The following is a 15,748-nucleotide window of genomic DNA, read 5'->3' as shown; positions in this document are numbered from 1 at the left end:
GAATCGTGCTATCAACGTGGAGGATACCTGAACTTATAGGCTATTCCTTCCATGCAGTTACCTGCAAGCTGTACACGATCCGAGTAAAAGACTCGTGCTTAAATTAGGATACACATTTGCCCCCCAAGTCCCTGCTCGTGGTTTACGACGTCATCTTCTGATCTACACAGTAGGGCCATTTAGACTTCTATTGCAATTTCCCATACTTGTCCACTACTCAAGTACTGGAAACGTGGAACACTACCATTGGCGTCTGTTCGAGTTTCGAGGACTGCAATAATGGTCTTGTCAACTTTTTGTCGCCGTTTTGTCCTTTGAAACACAGCCCTCGGATCTTGTACTAACTAAATCAGATGGCTCACATTGATTTATGTCGTTTACGTATAAATAGGATAAACAATTATCACAATTCATCACCTTTTATTCGAAAACTTTCTCTATCTTCTCTCTTTTATGCTTTTCAAACCTTCTTCTTTCTCAGAGAAAAGAAACCCCGAAAACTCTTCGTTACAAGATCTCTCCGACATCCAGTTGTTCAATTACTTAGGAGTGCGTCTTCCTGGCCTTGCGAAATATACTTCTTCAACCGACGAACATACTGTTAGTCTTGTCGTTTCAAATAAACTCTTTCTTTACAGATTTCTGTGTTTCATTTACCAAGCTCATCCATGCTTTGCCGTAGTTGATATTAGGGTGTTTTTTCAATTTTTTTGGCACATAGGTTTCAACTTTAGGTTTATTAAAAAGGTTTAGAATATCTCTTAAAAATATGACATTCACGAAACTGGGTATTTTCTGGGTAAATTTTAGGAAATACCCATTCGGGGTATAGAAAATGAAAGGTTAGGGTTCAAAAACCAGATTGCTTAGGGAACACATTTCTTGGGTGGTTTTTCTCTAAACCGCCCCTCAAGGACATTAGTGGCCAGATTTTCTGACACACAGATCCCTAAACATCAAGGGTTTGTTGGGGAAACTGAGGCGCGTAGCGTAGGGTAGCGCGTGACATCACGCAACGGGTTGAGGCTAACTCAGCTCGTATATCAGAGACACCATTTTCCTCCGTACTTTCGTGTCTTTACCTTTACAAAATCTTAGGTCGCCTACTAAGTGACTCGTCATTCTTGTTCATTAGGCGATCTAAGAAGAGCGTACCCAAGAAGAGTGTAGCTAAGAAAAATGCACCTGACCCATAGGCTCAACAAACGAACAAGGGAAAAGAGATCGCCTCTGAATCTCCTCTTCCTCATTTCGGCCCTGTGGTGGAGAAGGAGATCATGAGTGACCCTAACGCGTTCTTCGAGGCAGAGAAAATCGTCTCCAAGATCACGACCCAAGGAAGGGTCAATAAAATAATGTTAAGTCACAATATAGAGGTCGGGTACGACGTCCTCATTGCCCGACCTCTGTTCGAAGGGAAACGGAGTTGTGCGCCCCTCCAGGATGACTTCGCGACTTGGAGTGACGAGCACTTAAAGGCGAGGGCCTTCCTTCCCCTAGATCAATATTTTGCTAACTTCCTCAACTATGTGAAGTTGGCACCGTTTCAGCTCCCCCCAAACTCATACCGACTTCTGAAGGGGTTGAAATACCTCTTTTTAAAACACCAGTGGGAGGTCCCCACTCCGACAGATATCCTCTACTTCTTCTTCCTTAAGGCCAACCCAGAGCAAAGAGGGCGAAGTGACGGGTTCTACTACCTCACCAGATTCACGAACTCAGCCTCGATTATCGAGCTCCCCAGCCACCCCAACGACTACAAGGATCAATTCTTTATGTCGAATGGGTTCCGCAACTACGAGCATCGAAACTTCAACCATCCTCATAATCTTTCTTTTCTCAGCTCGCGAAACCATTCTCTTTTTAAAAGACATACTCCTTGTATTTATACTAATTAAGTTTATTATTTTTTTTTATGCAGCCATATTCGCGAGGACGAAGAAGTCTATGACCCTCGGGGGTCAGTATGACACACTATCTGGGCCTCCAGCCCGCGATAAGGATTATCACCAGTTCATGACGTGCAAATTGATCGGTGAAGGCCAGACTTTGGCCTTAAGAAGGACACGGGCTACCCTTCCGGTAGTCCACGAGCTCCTGCCTCCCTAAAAAGGAGACTATGAGGCCGCTGAAGGGGAGGAACAAGAAGAAGATGAAGTGCCTCTTGTGCAAAAAAGGCGAGCTCCCGAGGCAACTCAGGGCCCTGACCTAGAACGAGCTGCATCAGGGGCAGCAGTTGGCCCCTCCGACCAAGGTAACCCATACCCTTATAGAGAATTAGATAGGGTTGTCGCTGATTTTAGGCTAGTCAAATTTAACCCAAACCAGCTCGTCCACCGCCACCCTAGCAATCCAGACCGTAACATAACCCTGCTCTAGTGTGTGGACCATCTAGTGTTGTGCCATGATATGGGTTACCCTAAGGGCAATGTTGTTGTAGATAACACCTCATCCTTTAGGTAAGCCATTTTTGAGGAGTATGGGACCAATCGTAGTTCGTGACCTTGTTTGCTCCAGGGTGCCTTTGCCCCTAGATTTAGGCAATATGTAGATGAGTCTAGCCCCGAGGTAGAACTTGAACCCGAACCTCCTATAATTTAAGAAATTGTAGACTTAGACTCCTTATCTCCTCCAGTAATCCCAAGGCCGGAGGTCGTGATAATAGACTCCTCCCCCAACCCGGAGGGTAGGACTTTCATTTATTTCTTTCATGTAAATTTATGACTTTACTTATGTATTAACTCCCTTCTTGTTCTTTTCAGGCGAAGAGATGGAACGATTAGGAGCTCCCGACCTCCGCACAGCATTCCAGGGGGGAAAAACTAGCTCGGGTCCTGCCATAAAGAAGCCCTGATTTACAAAGAAAATGCCTCCTGCCGCAGGAAACACCTCTAAATTTCCTGCTAAGGGGAAAGGTACGAGCTCAGCAGCTCTGACTTCCATCGTGATGGAGAAAAGGATTCCTTTTCCTCCGCCTCTTCCTTGATTTCCACCTGCTCCTGCTCGGGATCAAGTTATACAAGCTGATCCCCCAGCTCCTTTTATCCCCACCGCTACTGTGCGCATCCAAGTTAATCCTCAGGATCTAGAAAAGATCCCCGATACTTTTCAAGGGACTCTCTACGAGACGGCGAACCACATGGTGTAGCACGTATATAAAGCCAACCCGAGGGATTTGAGGACGATAGAAGAGCGGAGCCCGGAGAACGTCCTAGAGTCAGCCTTGGGGATGACCCTCACGGTAAGATATCGTTCCTTAGTGAATTTCCTCTTTTCATTTTGCCCAAGTATGTGTCTAACTTGTCTCTTTATTTTGCAGTCGGCCCTGGCTCAGCACCGCAGTATAGCCCGGGCTAGGGCTAGGAATGATGAACTCCAGACTGAGCTCCAGGCTTCCAAGACCACCCTGACCGCTGCTCAAGAAGGCGAGCAAACTTCCAAAGCTGCCCTCGCAGTTGCTCAAAAAGGCAAGCACGATGCCAAGGCTGCCCTTGCATCGTCTCAAGAAAGCGAGCAGGCCGCAAAGGTTGCCTTGGCTGCTCTTAGTTCGAGGTTGCTGAGGCCAAAGCCAAGCAGCTAGAGGCTGAGGTCGTTGTTAAGGAGGAGAAAGCGGCCTCACTGTCCTCCATGGAAGGCATGTTGTACCATTGCTGGGCACTAAACCAGGATGGCAACTTCTCTTTCATGACTCCCGAGCTGTAGGATCCATACCTCGAGAAATTCAAAGCCCGGATCTTGCAAGAGCAATCGAAGACTAGGATGCTTCCACTGTGGGCGAGCAGGAGATTGAAGAGGTCACGCCCTCAGAACTCCTTGGAGGGGCTTGGTGAAGCCTTTTTTATTTTTATGTGTTTGTAAACAATTGCCCTTGGGCCAATTCGAGGATTTTTGTCCTCGGGACAACTTGAATTTTAACTCATATATCTAATTTTTAATCTATTTGTCGTTTCCTTGATTATCCCTCATGTTTATGCTTTCTTATACTTGCACATTCGGGATTTTAGGAATCGATCATTAGATCGAGATAGATATTTTGAGTTTGGTTATTTCCAAATTAAATGTGTTGATTTATATCGTACCTGTTCTGTGTCAGGGCTTGGACCCGGTTATATCCGGGGTTTTTAATATTTCAAACTTAGTTCGCGTTAGGTTTATTAACATCTCGAGCTTTTGGGAAAGCCATCGAATATTCTATTTTTACTAACTTCTATGTTTTGGGCCTGGTTGTATCCAGTGTTTTAAGTAATTTGAGCTTAGTTCATGCTAGGTTTATTGATACTTCATGATCTTAAGAAGCCGTCGGATAATCAATTTTCCAAGCTTCTAAGTTTCCGTCCTGGTTATATCCAGGATATTTTTATACCTGGTTGTATCCAGGATTTTAAATTTTAAATCGGCAACCTTGCTCTAATTCATCTCGGGTTATATGCCCCCCAAGTAACCAGAATGTGAAGACTTTCTTGGTTGCTTTTACAAATATTAATACACAAACTAATTTATGAATAACCTTATAAGGGAACAATATTTAAAACCATACGAACAAGAAACATTATATAAAAATCCCTCATTATTTAATTAAATGACTTTTATAACTAAGCCTTACATAGATGGTTGGTAATACTATTGATAATACTTCTTTAAGTGCATCGTGTTCCAGGTCTGTGGGACTATTTCTTCACTAAGCCTAGCTAACTTGAAAGTTCCCTCACACAAAATTTCCACGATCTGATAGGGTCCTTCCCAGTTCGGACCTAAAGAGTCGTCTTTAGGGTCCTTGTTCGCCAAGAAGACCCTTCGGAGAACTAGATCGCCCAAACCAAAATTACGTCTTTTGACCTTGGAATTAAAATAACAAGTGATTTTCTGTTGGTAGTGTGCGAGCTGTAGTTGTGAATCCTCTCGTTTCTCATCAATCAGGTCGAGAGATGCATTAAGCAACTCATCATTCCGCTCCTAGCTGAATGTATGTAACCTGTGCGTGGCTACCTTTGCTTCAACGGGAAAGACGACCTCACTTCCGAAAGTCAAGGAGAAAGGAGTGTGCCTTGTGGAGGTCCTGTGGGAAGTTCGGTATGCCCAAAGTACCTGCGGGAGGTGCTCGGGCCAGACTCCTTTGGCCTCGCCTAACCTTTTCTTAAGGCCCGCCTTTATGGTCTTATTCACAGCCTTGACCTGCCCATTGGCCTATTGATATGCAACCGAAGAAAAACTTTTAATTACGCCGTACCTTTTACAGAAATCAGTGAAGAGATCGTTGTCAAACTGGATTCCATTATCTGACACGATCTTTTTAGGAAGCCCAAACTGGCACACAATGTTCCACAAAGTCGAGGACTCTCTTTGAAGTGATGGTTGCCAAAGGCTCGACCTCTACCCACTTCGTGAAATAGTCAATAGCCACCACCGCATAACAAACTTCTCCCTTTTCCATAAGTAAAGATCCTATTAAATCAATTCCCCATACTGCAAATGGCCATAGGGATGAGATCATCGTCAGCTCAACTGGAGCAGCTCGGGGGACTATGGCATAGTGCTAGCATTTGTGACATTTCTGAACATGGGAGATGGAATCTTTTGTTGAAGTGGGCCAAAAATAACCCCGCCTTAATATTTTCAAGGCTAGGTTTCACCCCCCAGCATAATCTCCACAAAAGCCTTCATGCACCTCTTGCAGAATGGTTTTAGCCTCCTCAGGCAGAACACACCATAGAAGAGGTAGTGAATGACCATGTCGATATAACGTTCCATCTATTATCACATATCTCGGAGCTTGATAGAGTATCTTTCTCGCGTCCTTTCTTTCCTCAGGTAGCCTTCCTGTTGTAAGGTATTCCACTATGGGGTCATCCAGGCTGGCCTTGTGTCAATCATCTCGACCTCTATCACTTTTTCTGCCACGCTTGGACTCTCCAAGAATTCCACTGGTACAACGTTCAAAGTCTCAGCTTCCTTGGTGGTGGCAAGCCTTGCCAAGGCGTCAGCATTAGTGTTCTGCTCGCGAGGGATCTGTTCGACAGTACCGTATTCAAATTCTGACAGCTCTTTCTTCACCTTAGCTAGGTAAGCTGCCATCTTGGTACCATGTGCTTGATATTCCCCCAACACTTGATTAACCACGAGCTGGGAATCACTATAACACTGGACGACCCTTGCTTCTGAGTCCGGCTAACAAAGCCTCATACTCGGCTACGTTGTTTAATGCTCCGAATCTGAATCTTAGCGCAGTATGGAATCAATGCCCCTCTAGAGAGATCAATATGATCCCAACTCCGGATCCATTCTCGTTAGATGTGCCGTCCACAAATATTTTCCATAACTCTTGCACTGGCTCCTTCAAAAGTTCTTCTTAAAATCTGGTGCATTCAGACACAAAATCAGCAAGGGTCTGGCTCTTGATTGAGGTCCGCGGTGTGTACAGTATTTCGAACTGGCTGAGTTCTACTGCCCATTTTAAAAGACGTCTCGAGACTTCAGGTTTTTGTAATACCTGCCTTAGAGGTTGGTCGGTCATGACGTTGATTGAATGGGACTGGAAGTATGGTCTAAGCTTCCTGGAAGCCAATATTAGGTAGAATGCTATCTTTTCTATTAGTGGGTATCGGGATTCAGCCTCAAGAATTCTTTTTAGTACAACGGTTTTTTAGCATGGTCTTCTTCCCAAAATAACACGGCACTGGCTGCATTTTTTGTTATGGCCAAATATAGGAACAGGGATTCTCCAGATATAGGCTTAGACAATACTGGGGGTTCGGTCAAATGCGTCTTTAGGGCGAGGAATGCCAACTCGCACTCCTCAGTCCATTCAAATTTCTTATTTCCTCTGAGTAAGTTGTAAAATAGCAAACACTTGTCAGTGGATTTTGAAATAAATCGGTTTAGCATCGCCACTTTTCCAGTCAAGCTCTGAACTTCTTTTCGCAACCTGGGCGAAGGCATCTCCAACAGTGATCTGATTTTCTCTGGGTTCGCCTCTATCCCCCTTGTATTGACTATAAATCCCAGAGACTTTCCCGACGCTACTCCAAAAGTACATTTTTGGGGATTTTGCTTCATATTATATTTCCTCAAGATTTAAACATTCTTTCAGATCGGAAACATGGTTATCGGCAGTCTTTGAATTGACTAGCATATCGTCGACATACACTTCCATGTTTTTCCCGATCTGATCAACAAACATTTTGCTGACTAACCGTTGGTAGGTAGCCCCAGCGTTCTTCAGCTCGAAGGGCATAACTTTATAACAGTATACATTCGTTGGAGTCATAAAGCTTGTATGCTCCTGGTCCGCAGGATTCGTCACGATCTGGTTATATCCAGAGTACGGATCCATAAAGAACATGAGCTCGTGTCCTGTGGTGGCGTCTACCAACTGATCAATCCTCGACAATAGGAAGCAATCCTTAGGACAAGCTTTATTCAGAACGGAGAAATCGATGCAGGTCCGCCAGTTTCCATTCGGCTTCGGTACCAGGATAGGATTCTCTACCCAGATCAGGTATTTTTCTTCACGAATGAATCTGCACTTTAATAACCGAGCTACTTCTTCTTCCAATGCCTCAGCTCAGACTACTCCCAAACGTCTCTGTTTTTTGGACTTCGCAGACATGCTTTTATCCAAGTTTAGGGTGTGCATGATCACACTTAGGCTTATTCCCACCATGTCTTCATGAGACCAGGCGAAAACATCGAGATTCCCTTGCAGGAATTTAACCAACTCCTTTTTCCTTATCATCGCCAAGATTTTTTCCAATCTTAACGATTCTTGAAGCATCTTTGGGATCTATATTTACTTCCTCGAGCTCCTCAATAGCTTGGAGCTCTGACCTGTCTTTGCCTATTTGTGGATCGATGTCATCACTTGGGACGATGCCTCTATCCTTTGTTTCTTGAGGTTCTCCCGTCCCAGAGGCAACTTCCACCTCCTGGGACTCCTCACCTCCGTCATTTATGGCCATCGCTTGCTGTCCGGGTTGTGATTTTCCCTTCATGGAAATTCTATAGCATTCCCTAGCAACGAGTTGATCGGCTCTAACAGTGCATATTCTCGCAAACGAGGGGAATTTGATTTCTAGGTGACGGATAAAGGTTATGGCTTCGAAGGCCATTAATGCAGGTCGGCCCAAAATTGCATTGTATGCGGCTGGACAATCGATGACCACGAACTCGAGAAGCTTGGAGACAGTTCACGGACCTTCACCCAATGTTACCACTAACTTAGTTGTTCCTATAGTTGCCGACCTTTCACCAGAAGACCCATATAGAATCATGGAGGTGGCCTTCAGCTCGATTACAGACAATCCCGTTTTTTATAAGGTGGACCTAAAGAGTAGATTCACAGAACTTCCATTATCTACTAACATCCTCCTAACTCTTCGATTGGCGAGCTGAATGGTTATTACCAGAGGATCGTTATGTGGGAACTGAACATGGCTGGCATCTTCCTCTATAAAACTGATTGGTTGTTTTTCCAATCGCTGTTGCTTTGACAACCATTGCTCCGGGACAAACTCGACTCTGTTATGGGATTTCAGCTCGTTGATATACCTCTTTTGGGCACCTCTGCTTGTGCTTGCTAAATGAGGTCCTCCGGAAATGGTGGCTATATCTCCTCCTGTTATCGGAGGAGGATTGTCCTGATTCACTTGAGCTCCGGTTTGATTCATTGGAGCTTCTGGAGTTGACGGAGTGTTTTGTCCAACGGGCTGACTGGGAGTTGTTCGATCCCGGGCGTACTGAGCCAAAGGTCTTGCCCTGATGAGAGTCTCGATTTCATCTTTCAGGTGTCTATAGTCATCAGTATTATGACCGATATCATTGGGGAATCGACTGAATTTTGAAGGGTCCCTTTTCACCCTTTGATTCTTTAACAGTTCTGGTTTTCTCCACGAAAGGCGAGCAGAAGTTGCCAAGAAGATGCGTTCTCTAGTATCTGTGAGATCGGTATATGCTGTATAAACCGGCTTAAATTTCTCCACGGACTTGTTTTTCTTTGTTCCGTTTTGGTCGCCCTCACCATTTCCCTTTCTCTTGTCATTCCCCCCTTGGTTATTCTAGGCAACGGTTTGTGTCGTAGCTGCTACATCCGTTACCGCTCCAACGGGCTGGACAGAGACTTGGCTGGTTCCTACAACGGAAGCTCGCGCCTCTTCTAGATTAACCCACCTTTGAGCTCGGTTCAAGAACACATCAACAGTACTAACTCATTTCCTCTGCAGCTCTTGCCATAGGTCGCCTCCAACAAGGATTCCTGTTCTCATTGCCATGAGCTTAGAACTCTCGTCGGCGTCTCTAGCTCGCGCAGCAACATTGGCAAACCTACTTAGGTATGCTTTCAACGGTTCACCGGACTGTTGCTTTACGTTTGCCAGAGAGTCAGCTTTAATCCTAGCTGCTTGAGAAGCCCTGAATGCTCTCTTGAAATCAGCGGAAAAGCTCTTCCACGAGCTAATTGAATGCCTCTTGTATTGATTGAACTATTGCCTAGCTGGCCCAATCAAAGTCGAGGGGAATATTAAGCATCTTAGCTCGGGCCCGATGTTGTGGGCCATCATCATGGTGTTGAACATCCCGAGGTGGTCGGACGGATCTCCATCTCCGTCAAACTTCGACAAATGTGGCATCCTGAAACCCCGCAATATTCGAGGCAAAAAGCTCGAGCTCATCCTCTAAATCACACTCATCTTTCTCTTTTTCCGATAGGAGCCTTTTCATCAGCTCCTCCATCTGGGCTAACCTTTCGAGGGTTTGGTCCATGATTCCTTGGTTATTCTGGGGCTGTTCAACAGCTCCCATCCTATCGTACGCGTTCGGCGAGTTGTTGTCCCTCCAAGTTCGGGCTTGGTTTTGTGGGACATTCCCGTTATCACGTACCTCGGAAGGACCTCCCCCGTGGCGAGTGTAACTAACTCCTTCATTTCGAGCTGAATTTCTTCTCTGCGAGTTTAAACGATCTTACAGATCAGGTTGTGGATCAAATCGGGGACTCTGAGCTGAACTCAGGTGATTTCTCAAATCGCCTTAGAACCTGCCACTTCGATGGCTCTGAATCCAATAACTTCCATTAGCAAAGCTCATTGCTCGCGGTTGAGGCTGAGGATCCGGACTATTGACACGGATCCGCAGGACATAAGTAGGGGCAGACGGGGGAAGATTTCTCCTGTTGTCCCCATAAGCAGGAATGTCTCGCACAGATGGAGGAGGATTCTTCCTGCTGTTTCCATGAACAAGAATGTCCCATGCAGAACGAGGCGGTGTCGGATGTCTTATGGGTGATGGGGGATGCCTGACTGGCGAGGCAATTCTTGTCCCATCAGGGCGAACTAAATTAGCCCATGGTCGCTCCGCCCCACCATTTCTAGCTTGTTGTGCCTGGCGATCTGATCTAGACGCAGGAGGATTGATCGGAACATTTTGTCTCTGTGAGCCCACTCTGGCTCCTCCTCATGGGTTGCCATAGGTATTCCCATGCGCGTGCGACGATGGTACTGAGCTTGGGGTCGCAGTTTCTGACCGACCGACTAATTTGTCGATGACCCCTGGGAGGGCCACTAGGTTGAGTAGTTCGGCAATCTTGTGTTGTGGGCATAGAACATGGGGTGGCAGTTCTAACTGACCGACTTGGCTTGGATCGGTTATTCTTGTAGGACTTATGAGACTCGCTTTGCCTCTTTCTGACATTAACGTCGATTGCAAGAGGGGATAACCGAGCCAAAACCTCCTCGATTTTTCTATTTACCCTAGCAAGATGGCTTCTTAACTGTGTGTTTTCCATTTCCACCGCAGTTAAGTAGTCTGGGTTTGGATTCGACGGCAATGACGCCGAACTCCCAGTATCGTCGTGGCCCACCGGTTGCTTTCCCGGGCATTGATGAACTTCAGGGCCATGCTCATTTGGAACAACGGTATGGTGGGCCCCCTGCTCACCAAGCTATTCCATCTCATTGTCGTGCATCAAGCGAGTGACCACCATGATGAGGGTTTGGTTGGGAATTTTGATGAAATCGCTAATTTTAACTCTCAATGAAAGCACCAAACTATTGACGCAGTTTTTCGCCAACAGTGAATCAAGAAAATAACAAGGTTGAATTAGTGCTTGATGGGAAACCGAAGAAAATTACTCTCAAGAACACTGGTCTTTTTACGTGGTTAAGTGGTTAAAATCCACCTAGTCTACGAGTCTATATTATTATTGTTTTTCTCTCTCTATTTTGACAGAGTCTCGGTATTTCAGAATAATCGTCCATTTTCCCGTCCAATATTCTCAACATTTATAGAGAAATTCCTTGGACAGGTTTGGGTAACCGCATGAGTCAATCATGGATTTGCGTATATATTACATTTATTATGAAATATTCCCATTTTATTCTAGGATATGATCTAATCATGAAATAAATAATCTCTTAATATCTGAGACATTAACTATCACAGGCTGGCCATAAATGATCGTATAAAGTATCTGAGTCTTCGGGAATCTGTGGACACGCCATATCTCCAAGTTACCACTAACTCGATACACCGTCGAGCTCGTATCATGGAGGTCGTGCCTTATAAATATTACAAGCTCGCACTTTCAATTTATGCATCCCTAGCTCGTGCAATCGTCATGAGAACTGTGCTATCAATGTGGAGGATACCTAGACTTAAAGGCTATTCCTTCCCTGTAGTTACCTGCCAGTTGTACACAATCTAAGTAAAAGACTCGTGCTGAAATTAGGATACACAGAAACATTTCCAACTTAATTAAAATTGTGATATTTATGAAAATGTGGTAATCTTGAGATATCATTTTTTATTTTTCTACAAAGCTAAAGATGTAATTATTTTACTTATCTATATGGCAAAGGGAATGGGTACCAATGTGTTATATCTTAAATCATTATGATAAATTATTTACTATTAATTAATTGTGTTAAATCAATTATTCTGTGAGAAAAATAAATATAAAGAGGGAAATATACTCCTGTGATTATTTTATTTAAGTTAAGAATAATAAATGGGCTTCATATTTGGAAAATGACAACTAAAAATAAAATAATTCTTTTAATTATATTTTAAAGTACGATTTTAGTATAGCTTTGGGATATAAATCAAGTTGGTAAGATATTTTTTTAACAAAATCTTACGCGATTTCTAAGAATTAAAAAGACTAAAATCTACCATTCTCCATACACTTTTAAAAAATTTCTCACATCCGCATGTCGGGTGTAAATTTAGTTTTACGTTCAAATATTCGACATTTAATTAGGTGCATGATTCTTGTTTTGCAAACATTGAGGATTCATTATTAGACTTGAGATTATTCTTTTATGATTTTATGTGAAATTATTAAATCTTTATAGTGTCGTGCAACATGTGCCACGTGTGCATGGCCCATGCACATGTGCACTACTAAAAAATTGAGGTGGTACCACAGTTCTAAACTATGGTAAGAATGTTCATACAGCAGTTCTGATACTGTTGTACCACGCAATGTGTTGCCATGTACTAGCAGGAGACAATAGTTCAAATAAAATTGTCGTCTCATGTACCACAAGGACGACAATTGCTGTGAAAACGTCATCCCTGCAATACATGATACGACAATTTATGGGCAACTGTTGTAACATGAGATAACAGGTTTTAAGCAAACAATGTGCCATGTGGTACATGAGACGACATAATATTTTGAACTGATGTACCACACACAGAAAATGGGAAAAAATTCCCCTTCTTTAAATCTCTACATTCATTCAAAATTTATTGTATAATTAAAGTATAATCCAAACAAAATCACCCAGCATACAAAATCAACATAATTGAGTATATTATAAAGCTAAACTTATAATATTAAAATGTATAATTCTTGCCTTAACTATGTAAATACATCATTGTCTTAACTATGTAAGTATCCTTAAAAATATTAAAATGTAAATATATTCTTGCATAAAAAAAAAAACTATGTAAGCTTGGATGACAACTAAACATATCTCACAAACTATGAGTATTATAACATTATACATTAATTAAATCAAAGTTACAATATTCAATTTAAACCATAACTATCACCACTTCGTAAGATTCTTAGTTCTAACTAAATTTTTGAAGTATACACAAGACATAACAAACTCCTAGTCCTTCACACATTTCACCTGTGAACAACAAAACATAATCAAATACACAAAGAAATTAAAGTTCGAAGATAGCTCCACCCTCCAATCCATGATTAATTATGCTCTTGTTTCCTCCATCGTGATACTTAATAGTGAACTAAAAGAGTAGAGACAGAAGTAAGCATATTCGAGACAATAACTTTGTAGAAAAAAAATTCATTGATAAGAAAGATAAAAAGAGTAGAAATATAGTTTTGAAAATATGAAAACATTTTATCATTAGTCTGAGTAACAAAGATTCTAAGATATTAAAAGTTCATATTACACTACAAAATCATAATATTAATGAACACCTAATCAATGATAAATAAGGCACGTTATAACACTCATATAAGGTACTACCGAAAAATTGATCATAAATAAGAAGAAACAAAGAAAGGCTTGTACATTCAAGTTATATAAACATATATATAATTTAAAAATTCCTTGAATGCATGGCATTGCAATTTTTTTAAATTTCTTGCACTTGCTGCCAATGGTGTTAATAGCGATGACTACATATATCAATGACTGCATATATGTGTGTGTTAATATCGATGAAAATATCACAAACAAGACAAAAAAAAGAACACAAATAGAGTTATTCATTATAAGAAATCAATGTAGAGAGCAAATCAGAAACCAAAATTTGCATTATTAAGAAGCAATAACAACAAATCAGTATTCCACATAACTCTGATTATAACAAATACTTAATGATAGTGTTGAATTTTCTTTGTCTAATAATCTAAAGTGTATTTTTTTCATAAAGCTAGAAGAACAAAGAACAAGTTATGAGTAAACACAGTAGAGTCAAACCTAAAATCAGATTATCAAATATATACTTTCACATAATAAAACCAAATCAGCAAAAATAAAGACAACACAACTCAATTTTAACTTTACAATATTACAGATCCAAAATAATTGATATAAAAAAATCAAGAAAAAAAAGCACATACCAAAGTGCCACTAGAAGAAACAGAGTCTGGCACAAGTCGAGCCCCCATCGCACCGCCCTGTGTAAATTCACCCACCGACCACCTACAACAACAAAGAGAGAGAACGAGAGAGAAAGAAAGAAATGGAAAGAGAGACAAACAAACCCCCATCAACGGACTGCCGCTCGTGACCAATCCCCACCGTCGATGAGCCCTAGACCAATCCCCATTGACGAGTGAGAGAGAGAAATAGAGCACGTGATGCCACTTCCATCATCGACAAGCACTCAACCAAACCCCGCCATCGACGCCGGACCTACAATGAGAAGATAGAAATGGAACGAGAGAGAGAGAGTGAGTAGAGTGAGGGTGCGGCTGGGAGTGATAGTTAAGAGAATAAGAAAGAGTTTTGTCTTTTTGGTAATAATAAGTATATTGTAATATTTTAATTAACTCTATCATTATTAGTATAAACATATTTCTTTTATCATTTATCAACTTCTGTTTTACTAATTAATATTTCAAATAAAACATAATTAATTTAAAAAATACAAGATAATAAAAAACAATCAACTAATGATTTTATTTGAATAAATTTTTTTATCTCATTAAGTTTATAATTTAAAAATAAAATATTATTATAAAAAAATTAATAACTTATTTAAAAAAATAAAATTATTTCAATAATTTATTTTATAAGTTAAATTATCATTTGTTGACGCTGTTTTTCGTCAACAGTGAAATGAGAGCACGAAAACAATAAATAGTTATGGCCAGAAAAATATAATAAGACAAATGGGATTTTTTATGTGGTTCAGCAGTTAACTCTGCCTAGTCCACGAGTCTTTGTTATTAGAACTTTAAGATGATCTCTGGAAATTCCTCAAGAATGAATTCTCCATAGTTTTCTCTCAAGCTCACCAAAATTCGGTCATTTACAATGGTGCATGACCTCTCTATTTATAGAGGAGGTTTTCAGAATACTATCCCGCACATTTCGGGAAGTTATTCTGTATATGCAAATAAATTTAATGGCATTAAAAGCTTGTAATCCTATATACAAGGAAACGTCCCCTGAAGATCAGGGGGCGTATAACTGAATAATAAATACCCCTTTATTATAGGGGATTTCCAACTATCAATGTAGACCGCGTCTCTTCAAAATGGCTCACTAGGATATTCAAAGTTATCAACCTATATTGTCAGTGTTGTTCCCACCCGAGTCTCTTACTGACTTTCGAGCTATGATATTTCCCGGAGATCATGCGACTTCGAGCTCATACTTATGTCAGGCTCGGAGCCCCTGATCCGAGGCCATCCGACAACAGACGTGTTTCGATGTCTGTCTTTCGAGCTTGTAATGGTTTCGAGGCTACCATCTTCAAGGCTGCCCTCTGCTTGTAGGTCCGGTGCCTAGGTTGCGGAGACATGTTCCAGACATTACGAGCCCATTCCTAACGAATCCAGCTTTCGAGATCACAATTCTTAAGGCTCGAAATCTGGGTGTAACATTTTGCCCCCTCAAAAGTATTTGTTCGAACCCCATGAGAAGGAAACTTTTGAACTACTTTCTCCGGGAACCGCACCGTCGCACACTTGAGAGTGGACACATGTCAGTTGGGTATTGCTCATCCAAGGTACTCGAGTACCTTGGAAATCTTCCCACGATCGTTCGCCTGC

At 41.9% G+C, this 15,748-nt stretch overlaps 1 long non-coding RNA gene across 1 annotated transcript; it reads right to left on the bottom strand.

The window, feature by feature from the left end:
* Nucleotides 1-12,962: 12,962 nt before the first annotated feature.
* On the bottom strand, nt 12,963-14,465 carry LOC133818023 (uncharacterized). The gene is made up of 2 exons (XR_009885760.1): nt 14,090-14,465; nt 12,963-13,245 (listed from the first exon to the last, which is right to left on the bottom strand). It is a non-coding gene; the product is annotated as an uncharacterized LOC133818023 (long non-coding RNA).
* Nucleotides 14,466-15,748: the final 1,283 nt, after the last annotated feature.

This window comes from Humulus lupulus, chromosome 2 (genome assembly GCF_963169125.1).
Source record: "Humulus lupulus chromosome 2, drHumLupu1.1, whole genome shotgun sequence".
NCBI lineage: Eukaryota > Viridiplantae > Streptophyta > Magnoliopsida > Rosales > Cannabaceae > Humulus > Humulus lupulus.
Note: the sequence above shows the minus strand (reverse complement) of the source record. Positions and strands in the feature narration are given on the sequence as shown.